The sequence below is a fragment of the Carassius gibelio genome, chromosome A16 (assembly GCF_023724105.1).
Source record: "Carassius gibelio isolate Cgi1373 ecotype wild population from Czech Republic chromosome A16, carGib1.2-hapl.c, whole genome shotgun sequence".
Taxonomy (NCBI): domain Eukaryota; kingdom Metazoa; phylum Chordata; class Actinopteri; order Cypriniformes; family Cyprinidae; genus Carassius; species Carassius gibelio.
Window position 1 is genome coordinate 11963392 of NC_068386.1, and position 21038 is coordinate 11984429.

At 38.1% G+C, this 21038-nt stretch overlaps 1 pseudogene; it reads right to left on the reverse strand.

The window, feature by feature from the left end:
- LOC128030198 (ubiquitin carboxyl-terminal hydrolase MINDY-3-like) overlaps positions 1-17935 on the reverse strand; it is a 28943-nt pseudogene extending 11008 nt beyond the window's left edge.
- Between the last annotated feature and the right edge of the window lie 3103 nt (positions 17936-21038).

The following is a 21038-nucleotide window of genomic DNA, read 5'->3' on the forward strand; positions in this document are numbered from 1 at the left end:
CCCTCATTCCTGAAGTAATGAAAAAGGTTTCTTAGTTTTAACATATGGGAGCAGCACGAAGCTCAGCAGTGGTGTGAAACAGAGAAAAATGGACGAGTGCTTAATTATACAAGTGAGAAGTTTCAATAGGTAATGGATGGGGAGACTGGCATCAGTCACTGGGATCTTGACTGACATCAAGTATATCAGTCGTGACATGTTTGTGCACCTAAATCATTCACATCACCATCCTTGCACACAAACATGCACTGTGGCTCCATGCTAATAGCAAATGAGTGCATGTTATTAAGTCTGACCCCTGGTGAACAAAACAGTTCCACTGATGTTTACACTGTGGCTTCAAAACACCAACACCAGTCATTTAAATCAACCCTGATATTGACTAAAAAAAGGAACATGGTCTAAAATGGTCTTAAATTACAAATAGTAAAGATCACAGTCAAGTCATACAGTGCCTTGTGCTTTAAGCATTTCTGTCAGGGCACTGGTAATATTTAAATTTGCACTCATATACAGTGCTATTATATATACCTGTTTATCAACAGGCTCAGTGAGCATCATTTTCCAACATATCTATAAAGCAGAGTCACATGTTAAGAATCTTGAATCTGGCTTTCATTATTTTCTTGAGACCAAAATACATGCCCTGTAGACGGCAACAGTTGGAGGCCATAGATGGAGATCATAGAACTGGCTCATGCACAAGAGTGAGAAAAGCCATTAGATGCTGACGACTGAGCTTCAGAAATATCCATGAGACCATACACAAATCTCATGAACGCTCACACAAATTCACGGCTCATGGCCTGATGGGATCCCTAGTTGCTGGTATCAGAACTTTTCTAAAAATCTAAAAACCTTCACCGCAAGCACTATAGTCCCCATTATAGTTCCTTATGAGCCGGCTCTTGTAATGAATAATAATAACACTTTATAATATCAAAATATTTATAAGAACAGATCTACACATGAAATTCTGAGTTTTTTCAGTTAGAATTGAATTGCATTAAATCCCTCGAGAAAGTGAAGACTTTTACATAGCAACTTAGAATGATTTCTGAAGGACAATGGTGACACTAGAGACCAGAGTAATGGCTGTTGAAAATTGTTTCCACAATATTAATGTTTTACTGTATTTTTTAATCAAATAAATAATTTTTTTTTTTTTTATTTTAATTTAATATAAATTAAAATAAAAAGCAGCCTTGATAAGCATAAGAAACCTTACTGGCCCCAAATTAGTAATGCAGCTTAAATGAATCAGAATTAAATCAAATTGAAAGCTTGTCGATCAGAATTGAATACCAGCCCTGGATACTACCTAGTAGAGCAACTTCGCAACCTGCTGCAATTTAAATGGTTTTATACAAAACAATCCTACTTTTAAATTGACCATGCTTTGCAAAAGACCACCTGTTGTCACTGAAACTTTCAACCAGATGGGATTAGTCTTGAAGGAAAGATTGGTATCTCTGAGAGCGTCTGGTTTAGGTGCAACGGTTCATGGGTTTTGAGGTGAAAAGCCATTCAAGGAGGTCTTCTCAGCAGTCAAACTCTGAACAACAAGCACAGTGTTTAACCAACATCAAAGCAGCAGCAACAATTACACAGTCACATTAGCCACATTACCAATTACGGCTACGAGACCACTGTAACTCAAACTACGGGAAGATCTGCTCTTCTGAAGTTCTCAATGGCAGAGAAAATGTCACCAGCATCAGACACAGACAGCAGTGCTTTAGACACCCGATATGTCAGAGCTGGCTGGGTCACTGACTAGACTATCACATCCACTCTTTACTCCCTCTGGCGTCTCACTTTTGAAGTCGAGGTCTGTCCATTTGTACATTTAACAATATCTCTTCATCTCCCTGTCGTGTCCATTTCTTTTGTTGGTGAAGTATTCACTATACAGGCATCAGTGTTAGTGAGAGGCCACTGAAGAAGCCATTGTTGTGGGTTAAGAGAGGATGTGAGGCCCTGCATGTACTACGAGCCCCTTGGGTATTAAGTAGTGTGTGTATGTTTGGCCATACACCCATGTAGAGCCTTGATAGAAATGAAATACAAGGCAGGGCCGATGATGGCACATGTACGGTTATATGACTGATGAACAATAAAGACACTGACAGACAATTAGAACCCACTTGACTTTGGAACGTAATTGTCCACTGATGTGGACACTAACATAGTTATCATTCTAGGTGTGAAAGGACCTCAAGAGGTTATATTTCTTTCTCATAGAATTGCTAGTGCGTTCATACAGAATGTGTGCGTAAGTGCGGCATTACAAAGCTGAAGCTTGTATAATAAGATCAGATCCCACTAAAGGAATGATTAATGATATGTCAGACAGCACAATGCCTCTGAGAGACAACTGTCTGATGAAACTGGAAATACATGGTGTCTGATGAATCTATTAAGAGATATTATTTTCCTTCCTTCCTATTCTGTTCCTTTACATATGTGAGTGTATATTCCACTGTGCCATCCTTTCATGAAGATATACAAGAATGTGTTGACTTAAGTCTTTCAGGCTGACAGAAATCAGAGCCTGTGTTGGATCACATTCACTGTTGCGCTATCGCTGTGAGAACATGTTGGTCCTAGGTGGCAGTACAAAAGATCGAGGGCACCTCACGGTAGCAGAGCAGGGCTCTACAGAAGCACGACTGCAGCAGTGAGGTGAGCTACTGTGGGACTCATAAAAGTAAGGCGAGTGTTTATGTTTAGGGGCATAAAGTCAGTAAATTAGCAGAGAATGACAGAGCCCTGGTGTGCACCAGACGACTTTACCAGCATTGCAGTTTCTTTTTCCTCTCAAAGAGCTCTGTTCCAAAACCTAGTGAGCTGACTCACTGACTATTACCATTCAGTTATTCAGTTATATACAGAAACTTAGAATGGACTAACTTAAAATGCTCCATGTTAAATTTTAATAGTTTGATGCTACAATGTTGTTAGGCTACATAATGGGAAAAGGCTTACTATTCATTGTGTTCAGATGTTTTAGTAGTATTAATTAAAAATTTGAAATATGGTTTGCTATGACTAATTAGAGTATTTAAATGGTCAAATAGTGGAACTTCTTAACATTTCATAACAACAGTATATCCATCCATCAATAGAAAAATTAAGCCTTTACGTCAAAAGATTACCTCTGAAGCCCCTGGATACTTTCTCCATAAGTATCTCACTATGTTTTGGAACAGAACCATTAAATTGCATCCCTCATTTTTATAGCGCCATCATTTACAAAGTATTTTGCGCAGAGCAGGGGGCCGAATTGGAAACTGTACGAAAACAGCTTTAAGAGCTAAGGGCCGGTTGCAGTGGTTTGTGGGTATAAGAAGGATCAGGCCCCTGAAGGGTGGAAAGGAAGGAGAAGAGGTCCAAGGGATCAGTAAATACATGAGGATGTTAACCTCATCAGAGCAGAGACAGAATGTGGTCTGATGAGTGGAACAAGGAAGCGAGGGACGAGAAGAAGGTTAACATCCCATACTTACATACAGACTCTAGAAAAACAGAGCAGGATGGAAGGAAATAAGGGATGTGAAGCTCATCACCTCAAATCAAAGCAGAGCATGAAAGCAGCTATAAGAGGAGAGGTAAAAAAGTGAGTGTGTTCAAAGAGGGACACCATCATCTTGATGTCCAACAAAGGCCACAGCATCAGAAGACCCATTAATCACCTTTCTGAGTGGGTGTGCGAGCAGGAGAAGCATCAGATTTGGTATAAACAGGGGTACTCTGGTTCAGTAGTCACGGATCATGTTTCTCTGCATTATACACGGTTATAGTTACCAGTGTGCTGTGCTAAAAGCTGCTATTCCATTACTCACTGTCCTCAGGGTATGTGTGGCTGTTCATCCACTGGGACCTGAGATCATTCCTCCAGTGTCCACTGCTGTGTCTGTGTGTGTCCGTGGCCCTCTCAGGACCTCTGTGAAAGGTCATTTGTGTAGTGTCTGCTGCTTTGTGTGCACATAAATCAGATAAGAGTGGAACACAAACCCTATTAGAAGCTAAAAGCAGAGACAGAGAGACAAACAAAGACAATAATGGGAGTATAGATCTGCAGGGAAACGGGTTTAAAACTTGACATTAGAGACACTTAACTCATGCGCGCACACAGAGGCGGGGGGGGGGGGCTCATTCCATGACACATTACAAAGAACATTGCATTAACAGACAAATCCCATAAGAGATAAATATTTGTGTCTAAATTAAACAAACCACTGAAAAAATGCAGAAGTCAACAAAAACTAGACCAGATCAACCACAAAACCATATCAATTCTCCACACCTAACGAGCAGCTGTCATAAAATTACATAATTATCAACCAATATTGGGTATTTAATTGTATCTGCCTTTCTTAAATAATCAACCAAACATGATAATTTTGGACAGTTATCAAGAAATTGTGTACTCCTATAATGATTAAAACAACAACAACAAACAGGCTATTTCAGGACAATCAAAAGGTCAAATAAAATGAATTTTATCATAAAACTAGCTAACTAGGCAATGCAAGCTCAACCTACTTACCGTATTTTTTGGACTATAAGTCACACCTGAGTATAAAGTGGCGGTCACACTAGACTTTAACCATGCAGCTTCTTTTCTATTTTATTTTTATAATCTTTTAAATATGTATTATATGAAATAGGACGCTGCGCTACAGCTAAAGTTATATAGCACTTCCTTCATTTTTGAATTTCTGTACAGAGAGGTCACGCAATGATGTATCGATCTTCTACTGGTCCCACATCTTTACGTGATGCGAATTCGCAGGTCAGAGTTCACCAAACTTGAACTTTGGAACGCAGCGGAATGCGAAATTTTTCGCATGAGCTTGCGTTTCCGGTGTGTAAATGGAAGTAATGGAAGTAAATGGAACGAAAAGTGCAGTGTGACCGCCCCATAAGTCGCATCAGTCCAAAAATGCATCATGACGAGGAAAAAAACATATATAAGTCGCACTGGACTCTAAGTCGCATTTATTTAGAACCAAGAGAAAACATTACCACCTACAGCCGGCGCTACAGAGGGCGCTCTATGCTGCTCAGAGGTAGGCTACAGGAGCACTGAGCAGCATCGAGCGCCCTCACGTGGCTGTAGACGGTAATGTTTTCTCTTGGTTCATTTCTCTCGGTTCATGTCAAATTAATTTTGATAAATAGGTCACACCTGACTATAAGTCGCAGCCTAACTATGAAAAAAAGTGCGACTCCTAGTCCGGAAAATACGGTAGTCCAAAGGCTTTAGTGAGCATCCTCTTAACAGCTGCTCTTTGAGTTGTTGCCCAAGAGCTTTTTCCCCTCTCTGAGGGACTGGCAGAGTGGCTGACTCTACTGGTGACTCCAGGGGGAAAACTAAACCAGATGGACACAGAGAGAGCTCTGGGGCGAAAAGATCAGCTTTCCTACCGGAAATCGTGGCATTACTCACCTGAGGCTATGCTCCGCTAATCAGCCCCAGGAAGAAAGTGGATAGAGAGAAGTGGGTGCCCTGTGAGAGCATAACTGATTGTGTGTGTGTGTGTGTGTGTGTGTTTGTGTGTCTGTGCACTGAAAAGGGCTGCTGTTTGTATAAGAGAGCAGAGTAACAAGAGGTTCAGATCTTCACCAAGATGCTACATCCTCAATATTATTTAATAAAGACCTATGAAAAGCTAGTGAGAAATTAATGCTTAACAACTTCAAGAATTTCACAAATTAACAGCACAGCTTTCTCTCCTACTGAAGTATTTCCTGAATAAAAAATAGACATTCAATATTTTGACTGCAATTACTGTATTATGTGAGAAGAAAAAGACCAGAATGATATGAGAAACATTAAAGTAGCATGTAGGAAATCGCCTGCCTAGGACAATGGTTACAATTAACCAATGAAGCAGTCATATAAAACATTTGACCACAGAACACCACAACTGACTAATTAGAATGTATTCCAGAGAGCTGTGAAACAAATAGTGATACACAAAACTGTATTTTATTAAATAACTATTTTATGAGAAACAGAAGACAAATATAACACAAAGAATTCTGAGATAATTGAGGAACATAACACAAATCAATGAATCTGTGAACTGAATCAACCAATTTACTAAATCAGACAAAAGATGCTACTTGATAATAGAAGAAGCATCTGAACTACTGTTACATAACTGATTCTGAAGAATGTAATCATGTTAGAATCACAGCTGCTTTTAATTACTTCATCACAACAACTGACTACAATGGGGCTTACAGATTATACTGGAGTCAAGCTTAGATTTGGTCTAAGAAACTTGGGAAATAACTAAGGAGTCTGAAAACGCAGGAGCAAGGGATGGGGGAAGTATCAGTGTCTAATGATAGATGTGTAGATCTTAGATGAGATGGATATTGTAAATTTTATAGCTCTATGTACAAAGACTATATAGTTACTATACTAACAGACTATAACACACCATACTACAGGCCTACACACAGAAACAATGAAGGGTTATTCATGGGCAGAAGTATTGAGATGAGTCTTTGTTAGTCCTAAAGATTTTGATCCTGCAGATCCAATAAGGATGAGACATCAATCATGAAAGTCATGAAAGATAATTAAATTCTAAAAGCAAAGTAACATTAGTGCTGCATACAGTATAGTAACATGGTAACATTTAACATGACATTGGTTATTTTGCAACTGTAAAATTAAGCATGAAGTATTTTGCGACATTCATAAGGACAAAAATCACTGAATTTAAAAAAAATATATATATATATTTTGGTTATGCAGGATCTGCACATAAAAAGGTGGCTAGTTTACATAATAAGAAAATGATAGGAGTACTCCATCACAATCAGAAATTTCCTGAACAGGAAGGAAACAAATCATAGAAAAAAATTAGTCTCTAGTGTGACCCTCTCTCAGCACATGCACAAATGCCGGATGAGGATAATGTACTGACAGTAACTGGCCTTAAGTGTAAGACCATGATTAATGCTTGCTGTCAATCTTGTTTGCCTCCAGGTGGAAACCTTTATGAGAAACGAGCATTTCCTCTGTTGAGTAAAAAGATAAAACACAAGGGTACTCACACAAAACTCAGTAAACATTATAATCCAGAGGGTTTTAAAAAGTCTTGCTCTCATGTAGTTGAATAAAGCTTTGATTTATCGCTGGGCGATAAAATGATAATTATCCTTGATAAAACAATAACAGGAGTTTGATAAATGTTTGATATAATATTCCCTATCGAACGGTCTCTCCTGTGGTGTTTAACATGCTTATGGGGAAACTCCTGTTAACACAGATACTGAAGCCTGATTTCTTCATGTTCACTAAACTGCACGAACCAATGGCATTTCAACCTACCAAAAGAGAGTAGCCCACTACTACTGTATATAAGTCAGCTCTGAAGGGCATTCATCAGAACTTTTCTCCTTCAGCGAAGAAGATCATTTCTTCATTGGACTCTTAAGAAAGAAGCCGAAGGAAGCATGAGCCTTGGATGAAGAAACAGCAGAGTATCAGGGACCAATCGAGCTTGAGTGAACTCACACCGCCACACAGCTCGCGATTCACCTTTGAGCTTCACAGGTGAGGATCAGCACACCTCGGCTGCGAGTGGATTGATTTCCTTTGGCAGATCTGAGGAGGAAGTGGTCACTGATGACTCTAAGTCATTGACCACTTCTGACACAGAGGAGTGGGCATGCTCCTGCTAAGAACCTGACACCCTCCTTTCATTTCAACCAACTGCCCATTGTGGAGAGCAAGCTTATCCACATTCTCATCAAGGCTGTAGAGGATTTTGGCCTAGCTTGGTCGGCTCCAGAAGAGCCTGCGGACAGCTTTTTAGACGAGTTGTTCCTAATAGGACACAGTCAATGTTCTTCTCGCCAGTGGCCCACCCTGTTCTTCCTGGAAATTCATAAACTCACCAGGATATGGCGCATCCCCTATTTGGTGTGTGTTAAGTCCTCCACTTCTGCTGTTCTCATTGAGGCATTGAAGAAAGAGAATTTGGAAAGCTCCCCCCTCTTGAAGAGGTGTTTGCTGCTCATCTATGCCTTCCATTGGCCCTGGGGGTAAAAACAGAGCAGCAACCTCCAGCTCTCTCTCTCGTGAAGCCAACAAGGAAGTAACTAAAACTGCAATTCATTGACTGGCCACTTGAGGCTGGCTCAGTCCCATAGACTCCCCATGTTAAAATGCCCAACTTACCAGCAGAAAAATGTTTACAGCCTGGTGCAAAAAATTATTTTGGTCTAAATAGCTAATTGTGTCCTTGACAACTGTGAGGGGGGTAATTTTTTTTTTAGAACTCATTCTTTTAATTATATTACGCCTTAAAGTTCTGCATAATTAAGTGTGTGGTCACTTGAGTGACAGGTGGGCGTGGCTTCAGCAACCAGCTCCTGCCTTTTTGCCCATTTTCGAGTGTCCAGGAGAGTCGCGCGGTGATGGGCTGCCAAAACGGCGATGGCCCGCACTGTTCACTTTAAAGGTCACCTTCTTCTTGATCCCATGTTTTAAACTTTAGTTAGTGTGTAATGTTGTTGTTAGAGTATAAATAATATCTGTAAAATTCTAAAGCTCAAAGTTCAATGCCAAGCGAGATATTTTATTTAACAGAGTTCGCCTACAAAAAAACGACCCGTTTGGACTACAGCCCTCTAGTTCCTGCAGTAATGGCGTCACTAAAACAGTTTTTTGACTAACCTCCGCCCACATGAATTCACAAAAAGGGGGGCGTGGCCTTGTTGCGCTCTGACGAAGAAGAAGGAAGAGCTGTGTTTGTGTTTGCCATGTCGTTGAAACGTTGTTATTTTCATTTCGGAGTCCAATCATATTTTTTGGGCTTCCCAGGGACGCTGTACTTGGAGATTAATGGTTACAATTTATGTTTAACTCGGTTCCTGAAAATTATAATCCACATGTAAAACTATGTGCAGCACATTTTGCTGAGGATAGCTTGCCGAGGACAACTTCCTCAATCTCAATTCCTCAATTAAATTGCACACTGTATACACAATCAAAGCTTCAAAAAAAGCGTGAAAAACGGGACCTTTAATCTTCAAAAACTCTCTTCAGCAGTCTATGGGTGACATTACGGACACTACGTCCATGTTTTTATACAGTCCATGGTAAAAACCCATGCAGTACCTCCATCTAAGCCCTATAGGACAACCTCCACTCTGGAAAATAGAGCTTATTAACTCAGGGAACCAAGGTTACGTTAGTAACCGGAGTGTTTATGTACAAAAAAATTAAAAAAAATCGATAATTTATCGATTATTAATTTTATAGATAACTATTAAATTACATTTTGCTATAGACTGTTATTGTGCTGATATCTTATCTCTAATTGTGCTAACAGCTGGCGCCAGAATTTTTTTATATTCTTCATCTTCTGTGTGTTCACAGCACTACTTTTATGGCCATTTCTACCTTTTAAGACATTTTTTTCTAAAAGTGTGCACCATCTTATGAGTCCAATTCTCGCATTTGGGCTTTTACCAAGCAAATAAATTCTGTATAAACTAAATTAAACATGGGTCGATTTTCGTATTGGTCTGAACTCTGAACAAATCAACAGTTTTATAGAAAATGCTCATTCATTCTCTGCAAGCAGGTGAAGGTTTGGTAGAATATAATGGTTTCCCCGGTAACAGCAGAACACAAAGCAGCACAGAACTGAACTTTGAACGTGCAGCACTCATGTTTATTTAATGAAATCTTAACGTTAGCCTTTGGAAGTTAAATTGTCACATTCAGCCATATTGCAATTCTGGTTTTTCCATCCCCAAATTTAAGACCTCTTGAAATCATAAGACTTTCCTGTACAATTTAAGACTTTTTTTTAAGACCCGCGGAAGCCCTGTAAATGTATTTAGATTACCGTTTCTCATATAAATTCCTTGAAACCATATAATTACATATTTATGATGGTAATGAGGTGCTATGTGTGTGGTTTTAACTGTGGATACAGGGTATATACAGGAATCGTGGAGTTAAATTTGATAAATTTTTACAACCTTTTTTTTTTTCTTTCTCTCTTTCCACACATTTTAAGACCTCATAGCCACTTCAAGATTTAACCGGTTACATCAGCAACTTACATTTAATATATATTGATTGTGAGATGGCACAATTAAACAGTCTTAGCTTGTGATAACTACTTATCAATGCAATATAATTCAGAAGAGTGGGAAAGAAGCACAAGATAATAAATCGAGTGACAAACCCAATGAGAGGTTTATTAGAAAGAGAAACCAGAAACAAGAAATAGACCAATAAACAAATCAATTGTCAAAACTTATTGAAGAGGGAAAATAGAGGGACAATGAGTTCACATAGTATATTCAAAAGACATTTGTAACATCAATTATTATAACTGTTTGCAAACCATTTGGGGTCGGGCGTAGAACACATTTCGAGTGATCGCTAACCGTGATAACATTAACATACAACCTCTTTGGATATATTTGGACAAGAGTGAATAACTTGGAAAGTGCATTTAAGACTTTTGAATACTCTTTAAGACCCCATGGACACCCTGGGTTAAATGTATGCTACTATGGAAAACCAACAGTTAATTTGAATAAAACTCAAACAGTCAGAATAATTAAATCTCACCATGTAAAATTTGGCTGTTACAGACGTTACCGCTTTAGATAATGAACATAAATTTACATTTGATCTTTGTCAGGCAGTTGGTTTCTACAACTTTCACTAAGGAGCAAATATCTGCATTTAAACTTGTAAGAAATAAAAATTTGGAATTTATTGTGATGATTATCGATATTGACTCATATGAAACATTTTATTGTGATAATTGTTTTGGCCATATTGCCCAGCCTTACTTTAAAGGTCCTATGACATGAAAATTTCACTTTCTGAGGTTTTTTAAGATTAATACGAGTTCCCCTAGCATGTATATGCTCCCCAAGTTTCTAGAAATTTGAATCGGTGTAAATTGAGATTTTTCTATCTTTCTCTGCCTTTGAGAAAATGGAAGCTCATATGGCCTGATCTTGAATCTCCTCGTTGTGACGTTGCAACGAGAATTGTTACCTCCCCTTTCTCTGCTTTGCCCGCCCAAAAATTTACATATAATTCAGTCGCAATGTCAGCACAGGCGTTTCAAATTGACTTTTATGATATGGATTCGACAGCACCGGCACAAACAGGTGAGTAACAGTGTTCATTAATGCCTGATCTGTGATCAGTGATTTCTGATGGCTAGCTAATCATTCAAGTTCACACAGACTTTCTTTCTAAATCGTTTAATACTGTTTATGCATCAGTGAATCAAACCAGTGACTAAACGATCAACTTCAGGTTGTTTCTCTTAGAAGCATAAAACAAATCTGTTTTTTAAATTGTGATTTAACTACAGAGAGTGATTTCCGGAGCTGTTACACATCGCGAGTATATCTGCACACATGCCCAAACTGCCGTTACAATGAATGACGCTGTTATGCTGCACAACGGAGCTCTTACTGTATTCATGTGTTTGCTGTTAGCTGTGGTGAAAGCATTTTGTGAGAGAAAACGGGTTGCAATAATGACGAGATCACTGCATTCACGCGATAAACAGACTCTGTCTACTCAATGCTCATCACTGCAGCCTTTCATGTGATGGGAAAAGATCGAAAAAATAATTATATAAATCAACACTTCCACGATTCGTTAATCTCAACAGCTGTAATAGTAAATAAATAAATATATATATATTTGAGAGGGGTTTCACATGTAATATGCATTTCGAATGCAAAGATGTCAGCCAATCACAACAGTTGTTGTTTACTCGGAGTCTCACAGCAGACACGCCCCTTCAAACAGAGCATTCAAGCCAGAGGGCTAATATCTTGATCTAAAAATGCTTTTTATTTCAAAATTTTAAATGTAAAAATCATACTAACAATATAAGTACACCTAAGGAAACATTAAAAAGCATTTAAAGAAAAGGAAATGATCCATGTCATGGGACCTTTAAAGGTGCCATATGCAGAAATTGAGGTAAAAATATCCATAACATGACCTACACGCATCAAAAGAATGAGAAGAAATAAGGGCGATGATGTCATTAAAAAAATGTCAAGTTATAGTGCTGCAGAGATATCAACCTTAATTAGCATTAGCATTTCTAGCCCCGGCCCGGCAGGTGTTGTAATACCAGTTTCGGCCGTGGGAGGCGGTATGCGGGCAACATAACCACCAGCCAACCTGCAATACACGAATAACTCGCAGGGCGTACCTGGACCTGATGTCAATCGTGTGGAAAGTACAGCCCACTACTTTCAGTTCAGAGAAGAGAGCGGAAGGATAGCTGAAGCCCTTGGCAAGAGACCAACACCCACTACAGGGAAACAACCGCGCTCGGAATCACAAATCAAATCCGATAAGAATACCAGAGTAAACATCGGCACTGCTTTTAATCGCTGGAGACAACTGATGGACCTGAAAGAAATGAGGCTCGACTCAGAACTTGCAAGTTAAATGCTGTTAGTATTTCGCTAGAAGTTTGTTTTATATGTTTGTGTATTTGTTTTCGGGAAGTTATAACATAGAAATGTATCGAAGGCTGTTCGATAAATGTGCTAATGTTAGCGATGGCTAACCGTAGCTGCGTTTGATAATTAGCTAGCTATAACTTAACGTTACCCATTTTATTATATAGGGCTGTGCATGTCTTTACTCATGTACATCTCATCAGTAAAGACGCTCCTGTAATTAGGAGTATATCTCCTGCATGTGTGTTCAGATCAGGATTGCCAGGTTTTCACAACAAATCCTGCCCAGTTGCTTCTCAAAACTAGCCCAATCTCGCTTCCAGAAGGTTCCCCAATAAAACATTGCTTCCCGGGGTTAAAATATAGTTTTTTTTAGCAGGGTTGCCTTGGTATAATTCGCATTTTAGGGGCTAAATATCACGTTATTTGTATTGGGGTCGCTGTGACCAGCGGACATGAAAAACAACCACCACAGACTTGACAACACTGGTTGGCATTTACTACACAGAGCCGTAATTCACTGACAATCTACACAACATCGATGTTAAAATCGCAGGCGATTCTTTGTCGATTTTGAAAGCGATTTTGTGTTAGTTGTCGGTAGACTAAGGCTCTGTGCAGTTACTGCCGCTCCACCTGAACCAGTGTTGCCAAGTCTGCGGTTGTTTTCATGTCCGCGGTTTGAAGCAATCCCAATACCAATAATGTGATATTTAGCCCCTAAAATGCTAATTTTACCAGGGAAACCCTTCCCAAAAATTAATATTTTAACCCCGGGAAGCATTTTTTATCAGGGAACCTCCCGGAAACGCGATTGGGCTAGTTTTGGACTAGTTTTAAGAAGCAACTGGGCAGGGTTTGTTGTGAAAACCTGGCAACCCTGATCTGAACACATGCTGGAGATATACTTCTAATTACAGGAGCGTCTTTACTGATGAGAGGTGCATGAAAATCGCATTCGATTTTTTGCACAGCCCTATGTATCATAACTAACCTGCTCTGTCTAGTCTGTTGGTCTCCGTGTCCTCTTTGCTTCGTGGTTTTTCTGTGCGTGAAAAAATTTATGTGTGGCGTAAAAGCGTGTGAAAAGAGTCAATTGCGTGTGTCTCACGGTGAATGCTTGAGAGTTGGCACATTCGTTCTCAAGCAGAATAAAGGACAGGTTGATAATTGCTGTTTAGCGTTTGTATTAATCTATGATGTGTCCCTGTTTGCCTACAGGGACATAAAAAAATTAATTAAAAGTGATACGTGGACCAAGGTGTCTGAGATTGTTCATTTTAAGTAAAGGATCCTAATATTTCTTCCACAACAATATTTAATGAGGTTATAACTCCTTGTGGTTAGTCTGCACGAGATCAACCAGCTTGTTTGCTTTGCAGCCGCTTTAAATACAAAATAAGCATTCGATCTACGTTAGAGCGTCTGAGCGCTCACAAATCTTTCTGCAGTGTCGTGAGCAGAGCGGCAAGAGCGATTTTTGACGCTCTAGACGCCGGCGGTGTGAACGCACAGTTAGGCTTCGGCTATGGCTGTAGTGTTGTTGTGAAAGTAGGGGCGGAGCATAGAGACTATGCCGTTTCTCGTTTGTTACTCTAGAGTAGACCAATTCACCTTATTGAGGCATACTGCCCCCATCTGTTATGGAATGTGGAGTATGACTTGATTTTTTTTGCCAAACATTACAGATGGCACCTTTAAGCCATGAGAAGTCATGCACTGCAGTGACTTTACCATTGTTAAGTGAGATATCAGGCATGACAAATTAAAAAAGCGACAACAGCAATATGATAAAAACCACAACCATCACCATTTCTATTGCTCATACTTACAGTCTGAAGACGAAAACATACCCATATGCTCAAGTATTAAACCTCAGGACATGACACGTCTCATAGGATTTGTGCTGTTGACATGAATGAAACCTCAAAAAGTGCAGCCTGAGGTGTGCTATTACTTTTCCAAGCTATAGGATGAGGGTTTTCAACTGGTCAACAATAAAATGGCTGGAAAGAATTCACTGAAAGATGGACCCAGGCCATATCTAGGGATCAAAATACCACAAAGAATTGGAATGAGCTCTTTTGACACTGGTCAGTGAGCAAGTAGCCATAACAGTCTAACAAACATATGGCAAATAGGGCTGGGCGATATTAATCACAATATTTTCTCCATATCATATGACATTGATTAAAATCCACAGAATAAGCTACTTTTTAATTTAGGGACCCATAAAATTCATTAGAATTTCCCCTAAATTATGTGTTTCCTGTCTGTATTTTATGATTAACTACAAATGTATCATCAAAATTGTGTTTAATGAAATTAATTTAACTAATTAATAAAACTTTAACAATTCAAACAATCTTTCATCAAATGAAAATATAATGATTCATTAAAAAAACAACAACATTGCATTATTTGTCAAAAGAGATGCTACACAACAGAACTGTATAAACTAAAACAGATGAGTTTAAGATTAATCATTACATAGTAAAATCCTCAAAGCTTATCATCGTTAACAACATAAACTTCATGATCTTAAAATGATATCATTTACCAGCCAGCCCTAATGACAACACTCTGGAAATCCATGGAATCAGCATCCTAAGGACGTGCTTTAACACCACGTACTACAGTTATATGAACTGACATTTCCACTCAGACACAATATACACCTCACAATAGCCATCCCTCTCCGTGAGCATGTTGGACTGCCAAATCTCACCGCATGCTATATGGGCTGAAGCCAGGACACACCACACTGGATGCCTTATAAGTCCAAAAACCTTTCTGCCTCTCATCATCCAACCCATACTGCCCCTCTCTTTGTCCTTTTCTCTTCCAAAAGATGTCAAAAGCACTAAATCTATCTGCTAGCACATTCTTGGCTTTTTTATTCTTTACTCAATAACGAAATAAAATAAAAGCAAATAAGAAACAGAGAGTAGAAGAGTGAGGGAAGGAAGAAAGGTGCTTATTTAACTCACCTTAGTGAAGAATACTGAGAGATGAGTCTCGCTGCCAAGGATCCATATAGGGAACTTTGGGGATTTGAGAAACGCGCCAACCTTTAAAAGCAGAAAAACAAAACAGCAGTTGAGCGCCAATCTCCATACCACTGCCATGACGGCCTGGCCAGCCACATTCCAGAACCATCACAAACAGGTTGATTCACTGTGATAAGATGGTTGGTAATACTTATAGGAACTGCCAACTATTCAATCATTCAGCTTATGAAAATGTTTTGAAGCCATTTTATACCCAAACACTAAAATGTTGACTATAATTATAAATGGTTGATTGTATTATGTGAACATTGAAACATGTTCTACATTAGGTGTGGGGAACATCAACTCCTGGTTATATATGACCCAAGAGCCCATTTAAATGGTCTTGTGGTAAAATGTACAGAATCAGTTCATTTCAATCAACAATTTTAAATGACTACTGTCAAGAAAATAAAGGTGAATGCATTTTCAGCCATTGCATTTAAAGTAACTTCGGCCGTCAATGTTCTGCAAAATGCAGAAGAGTCTGCTATTGATGCAGACTATCCGCGGATGCAAAAATTGGGCTGTGCGTGGACAGTCCAAGTACAACAGTGCAGGCGCAAGATGAATGTTAAGATGTTACTGTGGACATACAGTGGAGATCAAAATTAGAGAATCTCTAAATACTTGATTGTTTCAGAAATATTGTTAATCTTCATTGCTCAAAATATTAAAGGAATATCAGCTGTGGGTTGTTTCCCTGCTATACTGTACTAACATGTTTGAAAAAATAACAAAAACCTTTATTTCGTGAAAGACACACCGATCCAAATTAGAGAACAGTAACCACTTCAGCACACTGCGCTGGGGTGATCTTCAATTTATATTAAGTCTCCCTTGAAACATGGTAGATGGCATTCTTTTAGGAAATGATGTGAAATGAGTGAGGCATGCTGGGAAATGATGCTTTGCTAAAATATGTTAAACAGAAGAGAGAAAAAAGAAAGGACATGAACAAAAAGGGAAAAAAAGATAAATAAACAGAGCACAGAATTCTCCTTGAACTACAAAGAAATTACATAATTGTTTTACGTGTGAGAACAAACCAAGTAAATGTTTGTTCCCTTATCACAAACACTCTTCAAGAACCAAAAAAAGTTATGACTGACACCGTTCTGTTCAACGCAGTCAATATTTCAGTAGATTATTATGTTGCATTCAATTCCTCAAATTCTCTGTGAGATGTACAGCTGGAGACCAGCAAAACCACGAAGAAACTGTTAGCTTTGGCATCTGGACACTCTGCAACATTCAAGTCAAACTTGCCAAAATTGGATTGCAGATTTATCAACACTGCAGACAGTGGGTACACCATCTATACCGCATAAATTATAAATCTATTTACAGTATTGTAAGCTCCTGTGAGGGTGCTTAGGAGTAGACACCCACCTTGCAATAGCGCAGTGATTCCATTAGTGTGAGGAAGCCAACAGAGGCCTGTTAGTGAATGCCACAAAGCTATAGAGAGAAAAAACAACAACAAACAAAGATTATTTAGACTCCTCTATTAACTGTACAAAAATAAACTGACGAAGAAAAAAACACTCTTTGAAACCTAAAGACATTAGCATTTTCTCAGCAATATTTTTTAACGTGTACTAAAGCTTGAGCAAAACAGTAGATAACGCTGCCATCAAGTGGTCTGCAAATCCAGGACAACTGTGAACTACTGTAACTCGAGAGTTATTTCAATTTATCAGCATGTCAACACATGACTATTCAGTAAAAATATAAAACATACTCATTCCAGAACATTCTCTATCAACATCCCACACGTTAGACACATCAACCACAAGGTTGATTAGACTTTGACTAAAAGGTGGAAAGAAATATAAAGGTTAACACAAAACAGTCAGCATTCAATTAGTTTATAATACATTATAGATAAATCTATCAGAATACAATCCAACTAGAACACGATCAAATATAAAGCTAAGAACCTGAACTCCCATCTTGCATTTTACCTGTCATGGCCATACACAGGGTCAATCAGAGGTTCAGAGGCATCTTGGTAGTAAACACGGCATGGTTTTGCAGAGTACAGCGTCACAAACAGAATGAGAAGATCCCCCCCAAAAAAAGTGAAAGAAAGGCGGAAGATAGTTTATTTGAATTCTGGTGCTCTCGCGTGACGGCTCGTGACGCGCGCTCTGACGCACATGTCAGCTGATGGAGGCAGAACTTTTTCTTTGTTTGTTTTATTTTTCAACAATTTTCATATATGTGTGAGTGTGTTTTATGTTGAATGTGTCTGTATCTGCATGAGTACCATCTGCTTGAGCGCAAATCAGCTCGCTATTAATGTGTAATCACGGCTATCAATGTATATGAATATAAAGTGGTTTATTGACTTTATGGCACATCTCTTTGATTACCATCTCTATAACTGGCCTTCAGCACATATTTTCATTGCAATTCATTGTAAATGCTGCATTTCTAGCAATCTCAGGATGTTCTGTAATTGGCATACAAAGTATTTTTTTTTTAATCTTTTTAATTTAATTTATTTTTCTTACTCATTTTTATTGTATTTTTCTAGTGCTCAAATAAATCACTTATATGATGTCTAAGTTTGTCTCTATTTGCCTTTCTGTGAGCACATGGCTTTTGTTGTGTTTGTTTGGTGTCATGTGCTCTCTCCTGTCTATTTTTCTGTCACAGTCTTCTGTGTTTCTGTCTTTGTCTTTCTGTGAGCACATAGTACCAAACAAACACAACACAAGCCATGTGCTCACAGAAAGACAAAGACAGAAAGACAGAAGACTGTGACAAAGTTACTGTCTAGTGTTTTATAATTGAAAAAAAACTAGACCACTGCAGTGTTATATTTAATGACTAAAATAGTTTTTAGAACCCTTCAATACAGTTGGTAAATATTTTTTTATTTTTTATTTTGGGGGGGGGGGGGGTCTCAGTCTCAGAAAAATGGTTGCAGAAATCTCATTTTTCATGGATCACTGCACATGGATTTCAGATTTGAAATATAAACTCATGGGATATTTGACTTTCAACTAGTGCTGTCAATCGATTAAAAAAAATTAACTAATTAATCGCACAATTTTTAAAAATTAATCGCGATTAATCGCGATTAATCGCAATTAAAAGACTGAAACTTTTTGGATATGTAAATGTAAAATGTAAATAATTAATGTAAACTCAAGACATTTAAATTTAAATTCAAAATATTTAAATTCAAAATATGATTGTTTATTGGAATTTTTGTTTAACTTGTAACACAGATTTTCTCATGTAAACAACATACCTGCAATAAACCATCAATATCCTCCAAATTAACTGTTGGCTTGAAAGCCATATTTATTACAGAAATAAAAACACAGGCATGTAAGTACCATTTGAATTTCAAAACAATCAATGCCAATGAAAAACAAAAATGATTTCCATGTTGAATTCTAAGTGGACTGCAAAAAAATTCCAAAGTATAGTCATTGCCAGTGCTTTAAGTGGGCCAGTACGCACCAGTACTCAGTACCGCCACTTCCAAATATAGCTCTTGAGCGTACCGCCACCTCTCCGTGCGCCCAGAACGTACTTGTAGCGTACCGGTACGCTCATTTGGACATCTGTTTTAATAGAGGTTTTAATCTTTTACCTGCACCGCCGATTTTCAGAGCGCCCTTCACAATGCAAGCTTCCTAATTCATCCCACCCAGGGCAGAAACTACATTACCCATTCACCCTTAAGTTATACAAGTGAATAGCGCATGTGTCGCTTTTCCCGCTGTTAAGTGTCAACAACTCAACGTGGCCGGAGAAGGTGTGTGAAACTCGTTGTGAGTTATACTAAAGCAAAATCTTGAGTATTTATTGTCTGATAAACATTAAAAACTGTCTGCGGAGGTTGAGTCGTCCTGCAGCCCCCGCTGGCTGTTCATTGGCTGCAGCATCTTTTTTCTAAGTTCTAAAAAAATACCGTAGACGGCAAGGCACAAATTTAGATATTCATTTATCTAATTAATCTATAGCCTATGCACAAAGACAATATGATCTTTTTGTCCCCTTTTTGTTTTAAAGCTTGATGAAGAGAGAGAGCGCAAGTTGCTGCAGCTGCGAGGAGGACAGTGATGCACGCGTACAGGAGTGATTGACAGTTCGCGGCACTGTGTACAAAAAATACTCCGCTACACAATTATTTCGTTTAAGCTTATTAACGTTAGCGTTACAGAAAGGTCTGATTTACGCACCGTTACAGTCATTTTTTTTTAAATTTTTTTTTTTTTAAACAATGACATTTGAGTTCATGATTTTAATGTTGCTGTTTCTTGTGGCAGATCAAATGAAGAGTAATGTTTCTTGTGGCAGACTGAAGAGTAATCCGGCAGAGTTTTATACTGAAACTTTCCGTCTAAAAGTCCTTCCTTGGTCTTATCCATATTTCTTTGCACGTTGAACACACATAGGCCACAACTGGAAATAAAAAAAAACTGCAACCGCGTTAATTGCGTTATTTTATTTTAACGCGTTAAATATTTCAAATTAATCGAATGCGTTAACGCGCTAATTTTGACAGCACTACTTTCAACCCATTATTTTTCTAGATTGCTCCCGGACTGATTTCATGTGTTTTTATATCAAATCCAAAAAAAAAAAAAAAAAAAAAAAAATCAGTGTGGTAAAAATATTTAGGGCACTTCAGTGTCTATAACTTTTAATATTTTTGAGCATTATCATCTCTGGCTGATAAAAAGTACAGCCCAAAGGGTCTTCTTTCCAAAACACCAAAATTATGTGTGTAACACACTTAAATAAGGAACTGTTACAATTTTAAGTTAGGTAGGGCACTTTCAGCTGTGCTCCCATAATGGGGGATGCTGGCTAACTGGTTAAAGCTCCACCCCTGTCATTGTGAAATTAGTTGATTCTGCACTACTGGAGTTTTCTACTTGGAATTTGCTTATTTGCAACACAAGGAAAGAGTAAGCTAGGGAAGACCTAAGAAAATAGAAACACAAGTGGCAAAGTGTGGAAAGAGAGTTTGTACACTTACTGTATGATGCAGGTAATTTACTGCATTTTACAATACAAGCAATGGATGTATATCTTTTAAACTGAGCGTTTCAGCCTTGAAAACCTGAGTCAGCATTAGTGAAACAACTTTTGCATCAAGAAATTATTGTATAAACGAGCAAAAAAAAAAAAAAAAAAAAAAAACGTTTTGTTCTAAAATTATATAAATGTATAACTATATAAATTATATTCGTTTTTATTTATTCACATTTTATTTACAAATATTTAAATGTATAAAATAAACTGTATTTAATGAGTTAAATTACAAAAAAACTTTTATTTTGTTAAAGATGTGCCTTAAGAAGTCAATCTATCTGATTGACGTTGTAGTAGCCCGTGCGTACTTTCCATACAGTCTATGGTACTTTCACGCTGGAAAGTGAACACTTCTGTAGTGGAGAAGTATTTTTCTCTGTATTAAAAGTGACATAAATTCACAGATTGTATCTAACAACA